Genomic DNA, 19,425 nt, shown 5'->3' on the forward strand with positions numbered 1-19,425 from the left:
CTTATATGATGCTTGCTGGCATGAGCATTTCCGACCTATCTAATAAACCTGTGGCACGTAAGTTTCTAAGTCACAGTATTCTCAATACCCAGAGCAGTGCCTCCTACAAAATAGGAATTTAGTACAAATGAGTGATAAAACCCAAAGGCTGGAGCCTGAGGAGCTAGCTCAGTTGATAAAACATTTGCTATGCAAGCATGCACAAAGACTTCAATCCCCAGCACTGCATAAAAAGTTCAATCCCCAGCACTGCATAAAAAGATGTGTTGATATGGGATCGTAGTCCTAGTACAGTTGAAGCAAAGACAGGTGGATCCCTGGAGCTCAATGGCCAGGCAGCCTTGTTAATCAGCAAGCCCTTGGTCCTACCAAGAGACTTTGTCACACACATCAAAAACAATGAAAACCAAGGTGGATAGCTCCTGAGAAACAATAACCGAGGGTGACTTCTGGCCTTCCATAGATGTACATGCACACATACATGCCCACGATATGTACACACACACACACAAAACATGATAACAAAGGTAAAAGCTAAACAACAAAAACAAAACTAGTAAAAAAAAATTCTTTAGGCATACAAGTCTGACTGACAAAAGGAGCTTAAAGATTGAGTAACAATGCCATTACCTGTAATGCACACACACACACACACACACACACACACTCACACACTCACACTCACACTCATACTCACACAGAGCCTAGCATCCTAGAGGAATTGACTCTAATTTACAACAGTCACTACAGCAAACAGTTCTGGATCTGCACCCCGAGTCTAACTGGGCTGATGGTACAGCCCAGCAATGTCAGAGATAACAAAAACTCAAAAGAAGGCATGCACACGGGTATGGGCTTGGTACTTGGTGGAAAAGCCAGCCTTGGGTTTCACAGAAGTGCTTTTGCAGGACTGATCATTTTGGTGGCAGAGGAACCTGGAAGCAGGGCTACCGCAATTGAGATGATTCCCTTTCCTACTGCTGGCCTCCTGGAGAGAGGGCAGCTCACCAGCTTTGTCCTCCTGCCTCTCTACTTGTGATGCTGTAAAATACAAACACACATAGTCCAGAAGGCTGGCCAGTTCGTGCCATGGAAAATGGCCTTCATGTGTTTTCTTTCAGCACACCCCTGATTCCCTCCACAGGGATGGAAATAAAACATTTTGAAGGTCTGAGAACATTCAAAACAAGCCATCATTTAGAAGAAACTGCCGCCTGTACTGTGCACATAAATAAAAATCCATTCTAAGCTTAAACACATTTACAAGGTCTACATAAAGACTTTGCCTTTTCTCTATAAATGTCTGAAAAGATTAATTAAGAGCAGGATGACTCATCCATCTAGATTGATTTAATGTATACTTAAGGGTCAGACTGGAAACAATGCTTAGACACATTACCATACAATTTGCCCACAGTCATTAGTCTATTTATTTTACTTGCTGACAATATTTCTAGAATTAAGTCATTGTTAATCTATGTCTGGAAGGAACGACAGGACCACCCAACTCCTGATCCAAGAAGACACATCTTCTCTCACTCCCCAGTATGAGCATACTTCTAAATTCCAGTCTTCTTCTGGGGTTGGGACAGGATCATGATATCACAATGTGCTGGGAGTGTTGCTGAAGGCATCATTCCACTCCCGGACCTCTGTCTCCCACCTACTTCTGAACAACACTCCTGAACTTCCTCATCTTTCTTTAAACAGTGTCCCTTTGCATTGGGGCCCATTTTCTGAAAACATTTTGGGAACTACATCGGTTTCTCTGCCCGTGACTGAAATCAACTAACAGAAAGAAGAGTTAATTCCGGCTTATGGTTCCAGAGGGAGAGTCCACAATGGTGGGTAAAGCATGGTAGCAGGTAGCCAGAGCAGGGAGGTGAGCAACGATATTCTCAATCACAGGCACGAAGCAGAAAGAGTAAAGTGGAAGTGGGGCCAGGCTGTGGATTCTCCAAGCCCATCTGCAGTGACATACTTTCTTCAGCAAGGCTGAAACACCAGCCACAAGAGCATCACCAGGCATGGGCTATGTGTCCAGGCACCTGTAACTATAGGGGATAATTCTTATTCAAATAGCAGCTAATGACCTCTTCCCAGAAACAAATCATATTGTGTATAGGACTAAAGAATAATGTCTCACTACTTGTAACATATTTTATATGCTTTGTGCCCCCTTTATTTTAATTAATATGTATAAGTCTGTAAAAGGTATAAAATGTTTTCAAAGACAAGGGAAACTTTTGACTTTCATGAAACTTGGAGGGCTGTAATCAAGCTTCTATATACACATAGGTTGGTGTGTCAAATGTATACTCCATGATTTTTTTTTGTTGGATCGTTGTCCATTTTACTTCTTTGAGGCAAATCTCCTGAATGAGGGATAAGTCCCATCACTGTCCATACATCTGGTGGCAAAGCAGAGCCAGCCTAGGCCCCTGAAAACATTTGCTGGGGTTGTTGGAATGCATGGCATGTTGTTAATTTTTATTTGGCTGTTCTTTAGTTATAGTGGCCAATTCTCAATGCCATGTTTATTGATATAACTGCTAGGAGGATTTTTTTTAAAGCTGATCATACTTCCAGGCTGACCACACAGTTCTAAAATGAGACTACCAACACAGATCTAAAGAAAACAAAGTGAAAGGAACCAGGGCACAGTTCTCATCATGTGTAGGGTTAGGTATAAGAAAAATTTGGATTTACATCTATATACCACCATCAATCTTGGGCAGGAGAGTTGTATCATTTGAATATCAGACTCTGGGATAGTTGACTTCTAGGTAGTTGAAACTACTAAATAAGATGGTGAAGATAAGGTAATGTGTATTGTGTTTGCCACCTAATAGAGTCCCAGGCACAGTGCTTGAGAAATATTTTGATACCTCAGCACAGCTGTACAAAAGGGAACCATTGACAACCACAAACCATGACACTTCTTAAAAGGTTCAAAGCCAGGGAGTAAAATCTCTAAAGATGGAGGTTTTCATTATCCTAAAGAGAGGCAGACACTTGTGAAGAAGTAACACCCAATCTGTTTCCTCAGGGTGTCACACAATAGAGGATAAACATGAAGAGGGTTAACTAGCCCTTCTCCCCAAAGATCACAAATCCCCCTTTCATCACCTATACCTATCCCATTATATTATAGTTTCTTCTTATTTTCATTGTTTTTTCTTTTTTTGGCTTTTCAAGAGACAGGGTTTCTCTGTGTAACAGCCCTGGCTATCCTGGACTCACTTTGTATACCAGGCTTTCCTCTTGATATAGCTTCTTGTTAAGAAAGGACTCAGGGGTTTGATGGCAATTATGATATTTTTTTCCTTAGCCTTGTCATCTAGATTTAATAACACCACTTTCTTCAGCTTGCCCTCTTAAGTTTATTAATAATTTTCATTGCTTTATCATTTTTCTGTATCGTTTATGACTAATTAAGTAAAGCAGAATGAGCTAATGGTGAGACCAAGCTATATTATATAAATGCAGGTTTATTGGGAGCAGCGAGGGAGAAGGAAGGGGAGTGAGTGCTGGGAGGTTGGAGGGAGAGAGAGGGCAGGAAGAGGGGGAAAGGGGAGAAAGGGCAAAGGGGGGCTTTGGAACCAAGATGTGTGGATTATATAGTGAAGAGCCTCTGAGAAAGAAGCCCCTAGGTAGAAGGCAAGGTACAGAAGCCACGCCCTGCAGCAGGTAGGGACTTTAACAATTTATATCTTAAATCCTATGTTAAATCTCACAAGAAATAACACTTGAAAACAAATTTGAAATATACTAACTTTTGACCTAGGAAGGATTCAGGACAAAAGAAAGATAATACATAAACTACATAAACCCAAAACCTAACCTGTTACATTTACAAAAATGAGCATAAAATAAAAGTTCAGTTTATGATCATTTGGTCGCATGCTACACACACACACACACACACACACACACACACACACACACACATTTCAGACTCATTTTTAAATGTGTGCACAGGCTAGGGAACAGGCTTATTGGTACAGAGCTGATCCACAGAAGCAAGGGAGGATAACAAAAAGGAAAAACAAGTAATTTTTAAAAAGCTTAAATCTCCACAAAAAATCATTCAAGAGAGAGATCATATAAAGTCTGTGAGTTAATATAAACATATATGTAAGGATATTAGAAGTCATTTCTACATTTTCAGAATGGTCTGTACACTGTAGTTAAAGATGTGGAAGTATTGATTTGGGGGTTTGTTTGTTTCACAAACTAACCTTGTAAAGAAAGCAATAGTTTTTTATTAATTATATGACTTAGACATAAAGAAGCAGGGGAGGTTCGAGGCCAGCCTCTACAGAGTGAGTTGCAGGACAGCCATGGGTACACAGAGAAACCCTGCTTCAAAAAGACAAACAAAAAATAAAAACAAATGAACAAACCAACAAAAGAAGCAGTGTGTTTTCTATTTGGTTAGCAACACTATAAAATAGACCAACCTTCTTGGAGAATATGTTGGTAATGTCTAGAAATGCTGGAGAATTATGAATGTGTATAAGCACAAGTCCTGGCTCTGATTCCCTAGAAAGAATAATGGGTCCACTAGTTCAGCTGACCTAAGCTTCCTCTGGGCCTCTTACCTTCTAGAAAAATTCCCTGAAATTAGCTGTTAACTTGATGGTACCCTGTGAAGTGTAAGGTGATGTGGGCAAAAATGATGGACTTTCTTACTATCTCCAAACAGGTAGGCTTCAGGAGTGCTGAATTTCTCCTTTTCTCTGAAGGATGGTAAGAATGAGGAGACTTGGGTGGGGTAGGTCAGATGTAAACTTACTGGCATCCCCTGAAACCCGACTCCCTAATGTGAATGTATTGGGAAAGGCATTTAAGGAAGTAGGTATGTTTCCAGTGGGACCAATAGCCTTCCAAGAAGAGGCAGTGATACTTCTGTAAACACATGGGGGGGGGGGGAGACCACCTACAAGACAAGGAAAGAGAACTCAGGGGAAGTCAAACCTACTACACCCTCATCTTGGACTTCCAGCCTTCCAGACTATGAGAGAAAGAGTTTCAGTTGTTGAAGCCAGTCACCCAGTAGGACTATATTAGGCAGTCCTAGTGAGGTCACATGGGGATATATCTAGAACAATTGATCTCAGAGGGGCTGTCAACCTCCAATGAGGGGGGAACAGTTGGATGCCAAAAGCATATGGAAAAGAAGGTGCCTTTGGTGGTCAGGTATCGAATTAGGTCGTCACAACCAGCAATCTTATGTGTCTCACATGCCTTCTAAATGTCCTACTGGTTGTTATAAGTCATTGCATTTAGAATGGGTAAATGTTCCTTTCAGTAGGAGGAACTCTGGGAGTTCATGATTTGTCTCCTCTTCTAAGTAAGTGTTCATAGCACACAGTGTTTGTGCCCAGCTTAACTTCTAAGACTCACCACTTCAGTGCAGTCTAGTGTTTCCACAACCAGGCTCTCTCTGTCTGTCTCTGTCTCTGTCTCTCCCTCAGGTTGCTCTGAAGCTCTGATAAAGCTTTATCCAAGCTATAAAGAAATCAATACACTGTTCCTACCCATGCTCTCTTAACCAGAAAGTGGCATGAAAATATAGTACACATAGTACTGGAGAGAACTCTGAGATCTGTGTCCCCACTGTTTTCTAGTTCTCCTAGAGGGTGACTGTTCTCCCACTGTTTTCCTCTCACACATTTTATTAGCATCCTTCCTTTCCTGTATACCTTCCTCAGGCACCTACTGGTATTTCCTGAACAGTGCCAAGAGGCCATTTTTGTTGGAATCCTGGTCTTGAGTTCTGCTTCAAGAAAAAGATATAAACCAAAATATTGTGCAACCTTAGATAGATTTTTATTTCCAATCTTTCTGATTCTGGTTTCCTTATCAGTAAAATGGAGGATATTCGACCACTTACAGGAAGTGGTCATGAAGACATATTTGAGGTGATGCTAACTAAATACCTAGCATTACTCTTGGTGATAATGATGCTTTGAACTAACTCACTTCCTCTGTACACCGTCTGATGGATGGGCAAGTCCACACAGTGTTCAAGTGACAGACAAGTCAAGGTCTTCCCGAAGATACAGTTATCATCCAATAAAAGCCAGCAGATACCAATAAATGCAGAGCCTCAGTGCAGATGGATTTATTGTGTCCGCTCTCCCCTCAATTGTCACGTCCCAAATCCGAAATCTCAGTCTCGCGCCACAAGTCCCGTCTGGAGGACGCCATGGCTCCTGAGTTCCTGGTTAACACACTGTGCAGGAGCCTGCTGCGTGCCTGACCCCAGGAAACTGCTCCTGATCTGGAGGAGGAAAAGAGTCAAGGAAGTGAGGCAGACAATTAGAAAAGCCTCACTTCCCCGCAGCAGAGTAGAGGGTGAGCATGACTTCATTTGGGGAGGAAGCTTGCCTTTTCTCCTGTCATAGAGAAATCTGCTCGCTCTGAACCCTGCCCTCCCGGTGACAGCCAATAAGTTCATCACGCATTTACGCAAACTTATTACCAGTAAGTTTGGTAAAAAACTTAAAAATAGGCTTCCTCCTCAGGGGGGCACATTCCGTGTGCTTTGGTTTTTCCTGTTCTTACTTAAAGGTGGTCTCCATAGTTCTCCTCAGTCATGACTTATCCTTCAAACATTCAGGGATTTTGAGGGAGAACAGGGCACCACCATGTGCTCCGGGGACTCAGAAGGTTCCCATATCCATGCAGACTGACTCCCTCAGCCCCAAGGTGAAGATGCTGAGAGCAGAGCTCTGGATCAGGGCCAGGCCAGGAATAACAACAAAGCTGAAATTACCCTGGAGGACTTTGAGTGGAAGTGACTATTTTAGAACCCAAGAACATCTCAACGGCTATGTGGAGACACTATTGGGAAACACACCCTCCCCTTTTATTTTTCTTTTTTTTACTAGTGTTGCCTTCTTGTCCTGCAGTAGGATGTCAGTGTCGGGGACATTTCCTATTAGAAAATCACAGGGCTCCATGTGGCACTTGGAGAAGCTTGAAAGGCTGCCCTGGTTACTTTGACCCGGTTTGAAACGCTAGTGTTTCTCCTTCCAGGAGAAAACAGTTTCATTGAGTCAAAACAATTAAAACAGTTTTTGCCATAGTCTCTCTGGTCATGGAGCATAAAGACACGGCAATTTATCCTTGCATGAAAGGGTTTCTAGATACCCTGAGAGTGTGTATGATGGAAATGGAATGTGCTGGTTTTAGGTCACCCAGTCTCGCCCTCTCACAGCCTCGGGTGCTCATGTATTCTCACTGTGGGCTCCTTCCCCCATCTCCTGGCAATGTTAAAAATGGTCTGAGGAACATACTCTCAAATTCCTACCGCAGACCATGCACGCAACCCAGCGAATTCTGAGATTTGAAGGAGGTTCTTTTGTTCCTAAGGGGGGAGGGAGGTAAGGAACAGTGCAGGTGGGCAGGTGTGGTCTACGCAGCACGGACTCAAAAGGGAAAAGAACAAGGTTCAGATAAGAGGCGTGCCATATTATAAAGGTGTGACTATGAACGGTGCTCTTCTCATGCCAAACATTTCAAGGGCCCACTTCTTGGTGGTGGTTCTAGGTTCTCTATAAGGAAGCAGGGTGAGCAAGCCATGGGGAACAAGCCAGGAAATAGCACCCCTCCACAGCCTCCCCATCAACTCCAGTCTCCAGGTTCCTGCCCTGTTTGAGTTCCTGTCCTGATTTCCTTTGATGGTAGACTATGATGTGGAAGCATAAGCCAAAAAACTCCTTTCCTCCCCAAGGTGCTTTTGATCATGATGCTTCATCCCAGCAATAGTAACCCTAACTAAGACAGTCATTCCGAAGGACTCAGAGCTCTTGACGACAACATCCTGGTGGCTGGAGGGCATCTTTCCAGGCTGCAGACTCCACCCCAGATAAAGCTGGTGACTTCTGTTATCACAGAGTGGAGTTCAGATCCTCAGAGGTCACGTCCTACACCTGTCCAAGCATCTGACTCAGCCACAGCAGTCTTGATGGGTCTCCGTCACTAGTGTGAGGCTTGATAACGAAAGGGTGTTATGAATTCCATTCAGAGCGTTTGTGTCTGTGAATGTTTCCGTTAGAAATAAGAAACTGGGTCAGTAATGTGGTCACCCAGACCAGGCACACTTCTGGTTTCTTGAATAGTGAGGCTCTGTGGTTGTTCAGTGAGAGACCATGGAAAGGATTTGCAATTTACCACACTAAAAATGTCTGAACCTGCTTTGATTATGGTGAATGTCCTCTGCTTATCTAAGCCTTATGTATTGCCTTCATTTGGATATTTATGTTTCCATAGGAATTTATTGGCTTTTTCTGTTTAACTCACTTGGTAAAAAAGAGAAGATTAACCTTTAGTTTTTTTGTTTTGTTTTTTGAGACAGGGTTTCTCTGCATGGCCCTGACTGTCCTGGAACTTGCTCTGTGAACCAGGCTGGCCTTGAACTCAGAGATCCACATGCCTCAGCCTCCTGAGTGCTGGGATTAAAGGTGTGCACCACCACTTTCTGGTGAAGATTAACATTTTTATTCCCATTTTACATAGGCTATGTCTAAAGCTAAATATTAAACAGCATAATCTTGGTCAGCTTGATATGTCATATCTAGGCATTTCTCACCACCCTCGAAATGAATTTTCAGTTCTATATATGGTCATGTCTACAATTAGAGCAATCCCTGACTAGCAGGGCATAAAGTGAGGAGACAGACTTGTGGAGAAGAGACCTCATTCATGGTTTCTTTTTTTTTTTTTTTTTTTTTTTTTTTTTTGGTCACAAGAAAATTCTAAAGAATCTGAGTACTAAGAAGCTAATAGATGTATCAGTTAGCTTTCCACTGTTGTAACAAATGCCAGGGTAAAAAAACTTAAAAGGAAAAAAGAATTCTCTTGGATTGTGGTTTTAAAGGTTTTTAAAAATCTTTTATATTAATTACAATTTATTCACTTTGTATCTCAGCTGTAGTCCCCTTCCTCATTCCCTCCCAATCCCACTCCCTCCCTCTTCTCCTCCCTTGCCTCTCCCCTAATACACTGATAGGGGAGGTCCTCCTCCCCTTACCTCTGACCCTAGTTTATCAGGTATCATCAGGAGTGGCTGCATGGTCTTCCTCTGTGGCCTGGTAAGGCTGCCCCCCCTACCCTCAGAAGGAGGTGATCAAAGAGCCAGCCACTGAGTTCATGTCAGAGACAGTCCCTGTTCCCCTTACTAGGACACCCACTTGGACACTGAGCTGCCAAGGGCTACATATGTGCAGAGGTTCTAGGTTATCTCCATGCATAGCCCTTGTTTGGAGTATCAGTCTCAGAAAAGACCCCTGGGCCCAGATTTGTTGCTCTCCTTGTGGAGCTTCTGTTCCCTCCAGGTATTTCTATCTCCCCCTTCTTTCATAAGGTTCCCTGCACTCTGCCCAAAGTTTGGCTATGAGTCTCAGCATCTGCTTTAATACCCTGCTGGGTAGAGTCTCCTCCTTCCTGTTTAGCTTCTTTAGGTTTACAGATTTTAGTATGTTTATCCTATATTATATGTCTGATATCCACTTATAAGTGAGTATATACCATGTGTGTCCTTCTGCTTCTGGGATACCTCACTCACAGTTGCCTGCCCAGCTATACCACTCTAGGCATATATACAAAATGTGTTCAACAAGGACATAGAACAAGGACATTTGCCCAACCATGTTCCTAGCAGCTTTATTCATAATAGCCAGAATCTGGAAATAACCCAGATGTCCCTCAACCGAAGAATGGATACAGAAATTGTGGTTCATTTACACAATGGAATACTACTCAGCAATTAAAAACAAGGAAATCATGAAATTTACAGGTTTTAAAGGTTTTAATTCATGGTTTCTGTCCTCATTCCTTCGGGTTTGCTATAAAGCAGAGCCATCATGACCGGGAATGTGTTAGAGGATGCTGCTCATCTTCTTCTCAGGAAGAGGAGAAAAAGATAAGGAGAGGCTCGAATTTCAATATCTCCTTCAAGGTCACACTTCCTGTGACCTATCTTCCTTCCAGTAAGCTTCACCTTCTAAATGTTCGCCTTGGGCCATGTCAGGCTGGTGACAAACCCATAGCATATGGACATTTGGGAGCTACTTGATACCCATACCACAACAGTAAATTAACCACCAGTCAATTGCAAGATCCATCCCAACCTAGAAGCAATTGACAGGCAGCAGGATACCATACACTTAGCAAGGAAAGCCTTCCTATTTGCATAGAAACAGCTACTTTGCAACAAACTTTATGCCTGTCCTCTCACTGTTCCCTTCAGACAGTCCTGTAAGATGCAAAATAAACACAAGCAGCGCCAGACAGACAAGAAACAGAAGGATTGGATAGGAAGAAGAGGGTTTAGGAACCCTGGCCTGAAAAAGTTAAATGTCAGTGATTGCCCAACCCAGGGCTTTGCAAATGTGATCAGTACACACTGAAGCCCTGAAGAACATAGTCACATTTTCCACATTATGTTTTTAAAGTAAAAAATTTGCCAAGGGACCCATATCATCCTTTAAATGTGTGTCTGACACAGATTTTAGAGAGTAACCGAGCGGAACGTCTTCGTCTCGGAGAAGTTACTGGTTTCTGCTCACTGAGCTAAGCACTTCTCCCAGGTAGGTGGTGAGGATGTCCACGAGAACATTACTGATAACCGAGAGGTCCTCGGGTTGGAATGCTCATTCTGAAAGACAATACTGGTGGGCTGGGGTGATACCCCTGCCAGTAAGGTGATGCTTGTATTTAAACCCTCAGAATCTACAGAAAGAAAAGGGAAGTATGCTAGCAATTCCAGTGCTGAGCAGACCCAGACAAAAAGATCCCTAGGGATCCCCAGGCCGGCCAGCCAGCCTAGCCTGCTTGGCCAGTTCAAAGCCACCAAAGAGAGACTTCATTTCCAAAAGCAAGGTGTCCAGAAACTTAGGGATGACACCCACGGTAGTCCCCCACACATAATACACATGCATGAACACACACACACACACATGTGTATCTGTACACACATAATCATGTACACACACAAACATACACTAAACAAGCAAATAAATATTATTATTAAACTGGTTTATTTATCACCATTTACAAAGGGTCCTCTCTGTCCACTGGTCCCATACACATTGAAAATACTTGTAGAAAAAAAAAAAGGAGGTGAAATGTTTCATTGTTGCTGCTACAAGTTGGGTTTGCAATAGCTGCGTCTGTACTGAGCATATGCAGAATTTTTAAAATCATTCCCTAAATAACATGGCACAATACCTAAGTACATAGCACATACATTAGGTGTGCATAATTTGGGCCTGAATTAAGAATTCAGAAAATGTGCTTACATGCTATGAAATGTTATCCACAGAGGGCTTGGATCCAGCATTTCACAAACACCCAGGGAGAACTATACTCTGTCTACTAATAAATAGTTTTGAACATGGCAGGATCACAAGGAGGAAGAGTTACAAGAGATAGAAACAGGGACCTGAGGTAGAGGCCATTTATGCTGAACTAGGCTTTGATAAATACTGACCAAGAAGCAAGAATTAGCCTTGCAAAAAGCTTCTTGCAAAAGGCTTCTTCCTTGGGTCATGAGTCATGGCAGTTATGCTGGGGGACCCAGGAGAGTGAAGACACCTCTTCATTATGTTGACTTTCTAAGTGTTCAAGAGTCTCTGAAGAAGTTTCAGAATAGAAGTGACAAGATCAAGATTTGTCTTCAAAATATTGTCCTAACCATAGTATGACAGCCAAAGGGACGACAACTGGCTTAGGGTAGTGTGCAAAGCTCATGTTCCAGGCACTTCTGCTAGCTACAAAGAGCTCTTCAGTACCGAAGACACTCCAGGATGAATCCAGGGATAACTATGATCAGTATTGTAGAGACTCTTTTACTCTTGAAATCCTTCCTTTCAATTTATCTCACAACAATCCAGGGAGGTGGGCCAAGAGGAATTATCCCATATTCGTAGAGGAGAAAGAATCGCCCAGTAATAAGATCACGGCACAATCTCTTGTTAGTGTAACGGTGTGTTAACCGGTGCCCCACTAAGATTGGGCCCTATTTCAAAGATTTATTTATTTTTATTTTATGTGTATGTTTTACCTGAATGTATGTGTGCCACACTGTGTGTATGACTGATGCCTACAAGAGCCAAAGAGGACACCAGATCCCCTGAAAAAAGTAGTAAGGACAGTTTTAAGCTGTATGTAGGTGCTGTGAATGGAACCCAAGTTCTCTGAAAAATTAGCAAGTTCTCTTAAATGCTGAGCTGTCTATCCAGCCCCTAAAATTGGGATTTATTGTATGTAGCAAGAAAAAAAAATATGCTTAAAATGCTGAGGAAAGAATTATTCAGTGCCCATAAGCAGGAGTCAACAGTAAACTCTGATCCAGAAGCACACTGGGTTCAAAAACGACAGACTAAATAATTAATACAGAGTCGTGCATCGGGAAGCTGCTGTCTGGGATCTGGGAAATATTAAAAGTACTCAGCGGGACTGAAGAGATTGCTCAGACAGTAGAGTGTCTGCCAGGTAAACACAGGGCCTGAATTTGAATTCCCAGAACCCCCACAAACAGCTGATCACATGTACACATATCTCCAGGCCTGGGGAGACAGAGACCAGTGAATCCCTGAACCTCATTGGCTAGCCATGCTAGCTGAATCAATGAGATTCAAAACCATTCAGAATGGAAAGAAATCAAGGAAAGGCAGCAGCAGCTGTCTCTGGCTTCCAGAAGCATGAATACTTGCACAAACCTGTCCTATACCTAAACATACCGCACACAACACAACACATCACATCACATATATCCAAAAATACTTCACAGAAAACATCATTTCTCACACCTAAGATACATAGCATCTTAAAAATGTGTTTAGATATAGGAATTTTTGGCTTGCTTAATTGTGCCGATCACAAATCTTAGCAGACTGAGATTGGCTTAGAGGGCATTTGGAACTGCCCACAGAGCACACATTCTTTGAATTGTAAGGGAAAGCCAGTGACATTACTCAGGGTGAAAAATGAAGCAACATGGGCTCTCATCCAAGACTGAATGCCTGTAGAGACAGGTGGCAGGGGAGAAGGTAGGTTACTGGTCCAGAGTCACACTCAAGGCAAGGACCAAATTTGCCCTTATTTCAGCACTTTAGTTCAGGCACTCAAAGAACTATATGAGGCCTCTCTTTTGGTGAAAGGGCTATTTACTCATTCTGTTGATGTTAATGCTAGAGTTCATCTCTTACAAAAACACCCACACAGAGGCATCCAAAAATAATAATTCACCAACACTGCGGGCATCCACTAGCCCAGTGAAGTTGACACATAAAATTAATCATGATGATATATTCTCCCTGACATCTCTTTGTACGTTCTCCAAAGCCTACAGATGATATTCCCAAAGTAGGGAGAGAGATAATGAAGTGCCCTTTAATATGTAGTACAATACGTACAATACATATCTTCAACTTTGTGTGTCAGCAGAACAAGCCAAAATAAGGTCAGACCAGGTTTGCTTAACAGCTCTACATGGTCAAGAGAAATTTCAGGTGATGAGAAAGACAGAGTGACTTCAATCCCCTTGAGTTATCTTTTCTAGAGCCCTTGAAATCAGTGTAAAATGACCCACGGGCTCTAAGTAATCTGGTCCCAGCTGCATTTGCTACTGTGTCTGTCAACATTATCTCCTTCATTTGCTCTTCCTTTTCCTCAAAGGATGTTCTTCCTGTACCTTGAGGGATGCTCTTCCTGTATCTTGAGGGATGTTCTTCCTGTACCTTGGAGGATGCTCTTCCTGTATGTCTCCCAGGTGCATCAAACACACTCCTATCTGAGGTCTTTGCACGTACAATCTGTACTTTGCAGAAGCAGCTGTTTTCTTCTGGATGTTTTCCGGCTCACTTTTTTCCTTTTTTCATTCTCCTCTTGACTAGCCATCTTGCAAGATGACTTCCATTAGCCCCCTTACCTGCTTTTTGTTGCTATAACTGAGCACCTGAGTCTAGGCACTTTGTGAAGAAAAGGTCTATGTAACTCATGAGTTTGGAAGTCCAAGAGCATGGTTGGCACCTGGGTACCTTCTGATGGGCTCCTGTACTGTTTCCAGTTGTAAAGGACAGAAAAGTGAGCAGTCAGTCTCAGAGCTACAAATCACATGAAGTGTCCTTGTTTAAGAAAGCCACACTCATCTCACACATATGGGAAAACAGAATAGACAGTGGAAGAGGAAGTAGAGACAAAACTGGAAGGAAAGGGTGTGAGGAAGGAAACTAGGTGGGGTATCAGATATAAGGAGAATGGGGAGGGAAGGTTTGAGGGCCTGGAGAGAAAAAGGAAACTGAAGGCAAGGACATCACTGAGACAAGCTGGTGACCTGAGACAGAATAGGCTACAGAGAGGATATGAGGATGTCTCTAGCTGAGTCTCCTAGCAGAGGGGGTACACTAGATTTGAAGAGGCCACCTTGTAGCAAGGCAGGACCTATAGTGGTAAGAGGGGAACATCAATCCACCTACAAAACCTAGAGCCAAAATTTACCTTACCTACAAGATATAGATGAGTTGAGACTAAGGTACTGTCCAACCAATGCCTGGCCCAACCTGACCCCCATCCCATAGAAGAGAGCCAACCTCTGACACCATTAATGATACTCTGCTAAGTTTACTGACAGGACCCCAACTTAACGGTTCTATGAGAGCCCCCTCCCCAGGAGCTGATTGAATCAATGCTGAGAATCACAGCCAACTACCAGGCGTAGCTCGAGGAGTCCTGTAGAAGAGTGGGAGGAAGGATAAAAGGACCTGGAGGGGACAAGAACCCCGCAAGAGGAACAACAGAGTCAACTACACTAGACCCGTGGAGTCTGTTGTCTGCTTTCAATCCCTTTGCCCTAGAAAGCCCTTTCCTGGCCTTCGTGGATGAAGAGGAACTCAGACCTGATGCGACTTGTTGTGCTGGGGTGGGTCAGAGGATGTGGTGGGGCAGGGGTGGGCAGGCAAACCCCTCATGAACCAAAGGTCATACCACCTTTCAACAAGATTGCATTGGGAACCTAATTTCAAAATGAGTTGTGCAGCGGACAACAGACACACAAAGCATAGCAGTCAGTAAGTGGTACTCATTACTCTTTGACATTTCCTTCTGATGCCTTCACTGCTCCCAGCATTGTATCTCCCTATTGGTGTTTTCTGTGTGTTATCCACTCTTACCCCAAAGGAAAAATAAAATAAAATCCATGAATGTCAAATCTCTGTTCTTTCTCTCCTCACCTCCAAAGACCTTCAACTAGTGCTGGCAAATAAGTTCAATTCATATTTTTATAGAAGAAAAGAAATGGACAACAGGAAAGAAATACCAGTGCACTAAAAGTTAGCCAGGCGTGGTGGTGCACACCTTTAATCCCAGCACTCAGGGAAGCAGAGGCAGGCACATTACTGTGAGTTCGAGGCCAGCCTGGTCTACAAAGCGAGCCCAGGACAGCCAAGGCGACACAGAGAAACCCTGTGTAGAAAAACAACAACAATAAACAAAATGGCAAAAAACTATTCCCATTAACTGTATAATTTTTACTAAAGTGAGATCTAATAATCATCTTCAGTTTTAGATTGAAACGGTTTTTATTAGTAACAAAATACACACTGCATAAAAATACCACCTTAAATATTTTTAAGTAATATTTCAGTGCGGTAATCACCATCATCCATCCCCAGAACTTTCCCAAATCTTCAAACACATTAAGCTACAAATTGCCATTACTCTTTCCCCAAGTCCTGGCAAAGTATCTTATGTCTCTGTGCATCTGATTATTCTAGCAACCTTTAAAAAATATTTATTTTACCCTGTCTCAGAAAAAAAAAATATATATATATACATACATATATATATATATATATATATATATATATATATATATATATATATATATTTATGTGTCTGAGTATCTTGACTTCATATACATGATGTGCATGCCTGGTGCCCAAGTTGGTCAGAAAAGAATATCAGATCCCCTAAAGCCCTTCCAAATAAATCACATGTACAGTGAACTTGTATGTTAATTTTGACTCAAGGGATCCCTGGCCCTGGATCTCCATTGCAGGCTTCTAAATTCATCAGAGATTCTATAGAGATGGTTCAGTCCAAAAATTCACACTTCATTCCTAAATATTTTCATTACCTAGTTCATTTTTTGTTAAATCAGGAACAGTGCAATGTAATGTTCTTCTGCCAAAGCAAGAGAACAGAATTTTACTCCCAAACTCAAACCAACAAAATCCATTCACTTATAATACACTATGAGCAATATGACTCAATGTTAAAACAAGAATGTAAAGCAATATAATTAACTGCTTCCTGTTTCGTCAATGATCTAAAAGACACGAAACAAGACCAGAGACAGTAAGTATGTCAGCCACCGGAATTTGGAGCTCTTTGTGAACCAGGAATGGGTCAAATGACCCTTGAAACGCAATTGTTTTACGTCACAAAATTGGCCAGGTGGCAGATGAGCCTAAGGGGAGGCTCTGCTTATCCAAGCTAAGCTAGGACTCCATCTGGTTCTGAGAGTTCCATTGCACTAGGCCACAAAGTGACAGTCTGGATATGATAGGCTCGCTTCCATAAATATATATAAATATATAAAAATAAATATATATATTTATTTATTACTTGCTTGGCTATTCAAAAGTCATTTTATGTGGAAATCTCTACCTTCAAGACTCACCATAAAGTTTTTGTTTGTTTGTTTTCAAGAGAAATGTTAGCCATGACTTCTCTAGACTACAACTTAGCAATAAAAACACCTTTCCTCAGAAAGTGTCTTAACACAGCATATGGCAGCTCAGACCTCACTTAAGGAAGTACAACTTAATTGAATGGGATGCTGGGAAGCAAGTTTGGGATGAATGCAGCATTTTAATATGGTTTCTGGCCATATGGTATTCACTTGCTCCTAAACTTCCTCTCTTATTATTACAAAATGGCATTTTTTTTTTTTTAGATTACCATAGCAATGACTGAAGAGGCTGAGGTCACAGTTTTGACTCTAAAGGGGTCAGTTCCCTTTATTGGAGCTTTAAGGTATTACTGGATGAGTGTCTCCATTTCATGGGCAGCACCATTTCACAATACAGAGTGAAGTCGGATGGAAGACTGAAAACAAACCCATTGCCAGGGATCCCGCAGCAAGCAGTCAAGTCACCCAACCCAAGGCAACTGTTAAATTTTTTAATACATTGGGCATACATTTTATACTTTTAATACAGTGGAGAGGACACAGTAAAAGATTGCAAGGTAAGGTTGACTCTTAATTCATTATTAATCAGCTTACTAGTGAGTTTCTCCTATGATTCCTCCCATGTTCTGGGTACTGTGGATAACAATAAGAAGGACAGATCTCTGTGGAACCCAGAAATGTCCTTTTTAAAGATTAAATGTTTGAGAATTCCATACATGAGCACTATACATCACTAGTTCAATACCTCTCTTTCTCTTCCACTTCCTTCTGAGAGCCTTCTTTCACTTTCTCTCAAATCTAACCTCTTCTTCTTTAATTATTAATAATCATATCATTGAGATTTCATGGGTACAGACTCCATGGCATATATAAAATACATTATCTCTAAGCAGATGTCCTGATCTTCTGACTCTTACACTCTTTCTGCCTTAGGTGTAGGGGTTGTGTTATAAATGTATCAGCTGTGGTTGGGTACCTGAAGTTCTTTATAATCTGAATTTTGACAAGTTGTAAATTTCTGTAATGATTTCTGCTGCAAACAGAAGCTTCTTTGATAAACAGTATGAACGACATCTATCTGTAGATATAACAGTAAATATTTATAATGAATTAGAAACCAGACAAGTTTAGGAAATTGGTCTTAGTAGGTTCTCTTCAAGGGCCCATGACCTCACCAGCCATGGGTATTTAGCTAGGTTTACTTTAGTAGGGCTGAATTCCTTCTTAGTGAATGGGCTTTAAATGCAACTAGATGGCTATTGGTTACTTCAAAGACACAAGTGCCACTATTACACCCTTAGGGATAGCTTGTAACTCTGGTCATGGTTACAGTTCATAAGCTTTACAGCTGGGTGTGACTATTGCTTTCCTACTTTGGCAGTTTTGCACAACAATCTCCAATACTAAGTGAGCTACACTTCATAGAAGAGGCTTCTAGTTCATTTCCAACTCAATCCCTCCAAGTTCTGAATCCAAGTGTGTAATGTCTTCAGCCAAGGTCATACCAAAGACAATGGCAACAATCTGTGTTGTTTGGGGAATCTCTTGGATCCCTGTGAACAACTCAGAGAGGCCTCCCATTCCTGGCACTGAGATTTCTGTTGGCCTATCCCCTCTTTCTTCCATTTCCTTATTTATAGTGCTTTTCTCCTCCCTAAGCTCCCCCACCCTTCCTCCACATTCCCTTTTTAAGTTCCTGGTCTCTGTTGATACTCCAGGTGGTACATTCACATCTAGAGATTCAGAGCTAGCATCTACAAACAAGAAAGAACAATGGCATTTGTCTTTCTGAGTCCGAGTTGCCACATCGATTACTATAATATTTTCTCAGTCCATCTACTTACCTACAAATTACATTTTTCTTTACAGCTGAGTTGTGTATACATAACACATTTTCACTATTCATCCATCAGTTTAAATGGTATTTAAACTGCTTCCATTCCCTAACTACTGTGACTAGAGTGACAATGAAAGGGCTTAGCAGATGTTTCGGGGATAGGCTGTCGAGTCCTTTGTGCATACGTGAGGAGTGGTATATCTGGTTATTTGGTAGCTCTGTTTTTTTTTAGCTGTTTGAGAATTCTCTATACTTATTTTAGTACACCAATTTTAATAACAAGACAAGTTATTAGAAAAAAGTAGCAGCAAGTTCTTATTATGTCAAAACAAAACCAAAAAGAAAAACTGTATAGGTTGAAAGCTAAAATAACACAAACAAATGAGCCAACAGGATTTGGAAGCATATGCTTGTAATCCCACTACTTAGCAAATGGAAGTAAGGTGATCAGAATAGCCAAATTAGACTCTGCTACAAAGCAAGTTCAAAACCCACTTTGGCCAGATGAAGCCATGTCAACCTAATAAATTGTTATTATGAAATTTAACATAGTGACTCTTGTAATAAAATGTAAAAGCAGTAGACAATTTATATACATGTGAATAAAGTATTTAAATAATTGTCTGGTGTTGAGTAGCATTTTTTAAGTGAATAAACACTCAACATCATATATTGCTAATACTGAGAAGTCTTCACTTGTCTCTAAAATAATTTCCCTCCCTTTTTTATATGCAAAAACAGGAGTGGGGCCAGGAGATGGGCTCAAAAGGAAAAGACACCTGCTGTCATGTCTGCCAAGATGAGTTGTATTCCTGGGACCACATGGTGGAAGGAGAGAACCGACTCATTCAAACAGTCCTCTGACCTTCACATGTGTGCC

Source organism: Psammomys obesus, unplaced genomic scaffold, assembly GCF_907164565.1.
Source record: "Psammomys obesus unplaced genomic scaffold, mPsaObe1.curated_primary_1811, whole genome shotgun sequence".
NCBI lineage: Eukaryota > Metazoa > Chordata > Mammalia > Rodentia > Muridae > Psammomys > Psammomys obesus.